Raw genomic sequence first — 5166 nt, forward strand, 5'->3', positions numbered from 1 at the left:
GCCCCCTCTCCCCCGTGAGAACATTCTGCACCCTCTCTGAGACATCCTTGATCCAGGCACCAGGGAAACAACACACCATTCTGCTTTTCCTCTGCTGGCCACAGAAACGTCTGTCTGTACTTCGGACGAGAGAATCTCCTAACACAACAGATCTCTTGAAATCTGACGTACCCCTCGTTGCATTAGAGCCAGTCTCCATACCAGAAACTTGGCTGTTCGTGTTACGTTCCCCTGAGAATCCATCACCCCCTACATTTTCCACAACAGCATACCTGTTTGAAATGGGTATATCCACAAAAGACTCCTGCCCTAGGTGCCTACCTCTCTTACCCTTCCTGGAGTTAACCCATCTGTGTGACTGTATCTGAGACTTCCCCCCTTCCTATAACTGCCATCCATCACATACTGCTGCTGTTGCAAATTCCTCATCGCTTCTACCTGTCTCTCCAACCGATCCAATCGATCTGATAAGATTCACATCCAACAGCATTTATGGCAGATATAATCCGCAGTAAAGAGAGTTTAAACTCTCTTTAAACTCCCACATCTGACAAGAAGTACATATCACTGCAAAGGCCATTTTTGCTCCTTCACAATCTACAGACCCAGAAAATAACACCGTCTTATTCCTCTACAAACACTGCCCCACGTTAAATTAATAGCTATGGCTTATATTTTAAGTTTAATCAAGAGACTTATCTCCAAAAACATATAAACAAGAAAGAATCCACTATACTCACTACTGCAGCCTTTCTCTTGGACAGACTTAAAACAACAATTAACTTATCGGATTCTGTGCTGTGAACTTCACCCAACAGTTCCTCCAAGATTAGTTGTGAATTTCAGTGTTTGCTAATTTTCTCAGATACACTCCGATGTCCAGCGATACACGAATTCAAACAGCAAAGGCAGTAACTGTGCAGGTTCTCTCTCTCTCTCCTGCACTGTCCTCACCATGTGTTTCCTTTGTCTGCTCTTCTCCCTTTTAAAACTGCTGCTGTTTTGACTTTTTTTCCCAAAATTCCATAACAATGCAACAGCATATAAAACAGGAATTGCTGCTCCTGGAATTTGAGGAAATCATCTCAAACACCTAAAATACCTCAAAAAAAAAGGAGCAGCTCTTAGAGCCAGAAATTTTTCCCGTCCTCCATCTTGGATTACCCAGACTCCAATTTTAATCAACCACAAGTCACCGAAAGAAAACAAATTGTCTCACCTACATTTTATTTAAAGATCGAGGACACCAACCTATGAGTGTTCAAATCTCCTGGGATCTTTCATATCCCCAAATCTCAACCAGTTCAAATCCTGGATGAGCCCCCAAACTGTTATGACACAGGGTAACCTGTGGGGTATAATTTAAACTGATTGGCCAAATTCAAACTTGCTTTTGTCTCATAGCAACTCAGCCAGTGCTAGCTGCTGGACCAAACTCTATATTGTAAATTCTCCAGCACTCTGAGTGCTTGCTGAGTCCTTCACTCTCTTAAAGGTACAGTACACTTCTACACCTTCACAACATTCTTCTGAATTTTTTGAGAGTATTGCTCAATCTCTCTTCATAAGACAAACCCTCATCTCTGAAATCAATTTGGTGAACATCCTCTGAACAACCTTCAATACACCCGTCCTCAGATAAGGGGGTCAAAATTGTTCACAATGCTCCAGCAGCGACCCTTTCCCAGCTTTTGTCCTCTATCACTTCAGCAGTAAGTGTTAACACTGCCTTCCTCATGACCTACTGTGTATTAGCTTTCTGCAATGCATGCATGAGGACACCCAGATCCCTCTGCATCAAAACATTCTTGACGTTTCTCTCCATTTAAAAAGTTGCTTTCCCATTACTCTGATCAAAATGCATAACCTCACAATTACTCACGTTAAACTTCATCTGCCGAACTTTGGCCCATTCACCCAAGCTATTTTCGTGTGAATTTGGCTACAGTAGCTGCTATCCCCATACCCAAGTCATCAGTATAGATTGTAAATAGCTGGGGGTCTGACCGAATCCTATCGCACCCGACAACTAATATCCTGCCAACTAGAAAAAGATGTGACAATCTGCTTTGCTGAAGTTCACCAGTTGGTCCAAGCTACTCTGGAACAATCGAACATCCCAAATGGTGTTGATTGAAGTAGCACATATACTCCAGTAACATTCAATCTCCTGTGCAACTTAACCCCTACCATTTAGCCAAAAACAATCAAAAGCCGTCTGCAGATATTGCCTGCTCCGCACTGGGGTCAAACTCCTCAGGCTACACACCCACTTGACAGATTCTGAATCATCATCAATGGTGGTCCCTTACAGATGAGCATGACTCTTGTCCCCTCTCAGGGGGAGTCCCTAGATGGCTGCACAGACTGATGGGACCACCACAGGCTCTGTTACACTTGGGGCAGATGGTGGTCATGGGAACGGGGGTGGGTGGGGTGTTGGTGCAGCAGTGCGCTCCTTGCGTGGCTTCTGCTTTTTCCCGTCATGAGGTGCTCCACACCTTCCCGGACGCTCCTTCTCCACTTTGGGACGGTCTCAGGCCAGTGATTCCCAGGTGTCAGTGGGAATGCTGCACCTCCCCAGTGAGGCCTTGAGGGTATCCCTGAGGCATTTCTTCTGTCCACCTGCTGTCTTGGAGGTAAGAGGAGAGCACCTACCGGGGTATCGTGTCAGTCATGCGGACAATGTGCCCAGCCCATTGCAGCTGATCAAGGGCGGTCAGTGCCTCGATGCTGGGGATGTTAGCCTGGTGGAGGACACTGGTGCTGGTGCGTTTTTTGTCTTAGCTGTTTGTAGGATCTTGTGCTGGCTGCATTGGGTGGATGTGGACTGTCTATAACAGACATCTCACGGCACTGGAGCAGCATCACTAACGCTTCCTGCGCAACGTCCTGAATAGCATACCATTGAAGGTTAACCGGTGTCTGCACAGGTTAACGTGTGATGTCAGAGCTCCTACCTCAGCGGGTGCACCAATCCCACTCTCTCTCATCCGGCAACGCTGCCTTAGGGAGGAATGACAGCGCATTTCAAACTGAGAACATACAGCAGACAAATAACTGAGCAGGAGCGAGAAAGGTGTGGAAGAAATATGTTTGGAGATGGGATTAAACTCTCCACCCAGCAAAGCTAACTGAGCAGGAACAAATGAGCGAACGGGAGAAAGCCTAGCGTGTGACAGAAGGAACTTGCAAATCACGCTCTTGTAAAATTGCCCGAACGGGGTCTCAGCTGCTTGAGGAGCTATTGGAATCTTCTCCCTGAAACAAACAGCAAAATGCAGACTTTTTTTTTTAAATGCCAGCCCTGGATGGAACACTGCTACAAAAGACTAGGATCCCACAGGATCTCCCCAGCAGAAGCCGACGACAAGAGTTGTCACATTGTATGGAAGTGTCGGCTAAAGAATAGAGACTGCATTGGGAATGTGGCGCAGACGCAGGGAATGTAATAGGCCAGCCCGTTAAGGTGAAGAGAAACATAGTGTTAATGAAACTGGCTGGCAAGGAAAGAAGCAGAATCACTGTCGCATGACCATGCTTATCAGACAGGAAAAAAGTTTCAAACACATGCACTTAAAATGTTGGAGGAGCTCAGCTGCTCTGGCAGCATCTGTGGAGAAACAAAAGTTCCCTTTCTAGTCTCGTAGGACTCTTCTTCACAACAGGTTACTTAATTTATTTAAACAGAAGATTGTGTAAACATAAAGTTTAAGCTGCTGGTGCGAAGTCAGATCAGAAATTCCCATTAGGATTGAGACCAGGGGGACCATGTGAAGGAAGTAAGCCTCTTCGACTGTGGCATGGTCAGATCACACCTTGTCAGTGATCTGATTTATTATCACACGTACCTAGGTACAGTAAAAAGCAGATCAGACCATACAAAGGAGCTCGGAATACAATGTGACAGCTGCAGAGAAGGTGCACAGAGAGCGAGATCAACAATAAATTTAAAATTTGAGCGGTCCATTCCAAAGTCTGATTAACAGCGGGTAGGAAGCTGGTCTTGAATTTGTTGGTATGTGTGTTTCAGCTTTTGTATATTCTGCCTGACAGAAGAGGTTGGAAGAGATTATAACCGGGGTGGGATGGGTCTTTGATGATGTTGGCTGCCTTCCCGAGACAGCGGGAACTGTAGATGGAGTCAGTGGATGGGAGGTTGGCTGTGTGATGGACTGGGCTGTGTTCACAGCTCTCTGTAGTTTCATATGGTCCTGGGCAGGGCAGTTGCCATACCAAGCCGTGATGTATGCAGATAGAATGCTTTCTATGGGGCTCCTATAAAAATCAGTAAGGGACTTAATGGACAATGATTTTCGGTGATCCAACCAACCTTGTTCAACCAGTCGGCAACCTCTGCAAACAGTCTCTTCAAGGGTAGCTCGAGAGAAAAGGGGAATGACTGACTGGAGATAACACTGAAGTCGTGTAGAGGCTCTGATGTTCACAATGCCAGGTAAATGAGTTGTAGAGGCCAGGGACAAGGCACCTGCGTCTGAAGATGATGAAGTGGCTCATATGGATTTTAATACACATTCAGTACGTGTTCTGCTGCTGAGTCATACTCTTTTGTGAAAAGAACCCGAATTAAATGGAATAGGTTTGGACATATTCCTTTTGTTTATGATGATGTACACACGGAACTTATTGAACTATAATACACTACTCCTGGAAGTGGGGCTGGCAGCTGCACCTCCTGTTGGCGGAGGCTGGGATAGCGAGACAGCAGGTTCTTAATCTCGCCAAAATGTTGTTCATGTCAAAGTCAACCTCTGCCAGTTTTCAAATCACAACTTTTACATCACTATACAGAACAACCTCGATCATCCGAACGAGACAGGCGGGGAGTACTTTCTTTGGATAAGATTTTTAATGGGACCTTAAGATCTTGTTCAGTGAATTGACGTTCGAATAACCGAGGTTATTCTGTACACAGTGCCACCATTTGCTCCGGACCCAGTCACCAGTGGGAAGTGGCTCTGCGACACCCGGTCACAGCCCAATGTGACAAATCTGCAGCGTCCCTGCCTCAGAGACAGGGGGACACTGGCTGCAAGGCATGGAGAAGCAGTGATCGATGATACCACACAACACTGCCCATCACAGTCAGGCAAAATGCGTTACAAATCCCTTCAAAATCCTCCCTATCTCTGTAACCCCCTCCAG

This window comes from Chiloscyllium plagiosum, chromosome 48 (genome assembly GCF_004010195.1).
Source record: "Chiloscyllium plagiosum isolate BGI_BamShark_2017 chromosome 48, ASM401019v2, whole genome shotgun sequence".
Lineage (NCBI taxonomy): Eukaryota > Metazoa > Chordata > Chondrichthyes > Orectolobiformes > Hemiscylliidae > Chiloscyllium > Chiloscyllium plagiosum.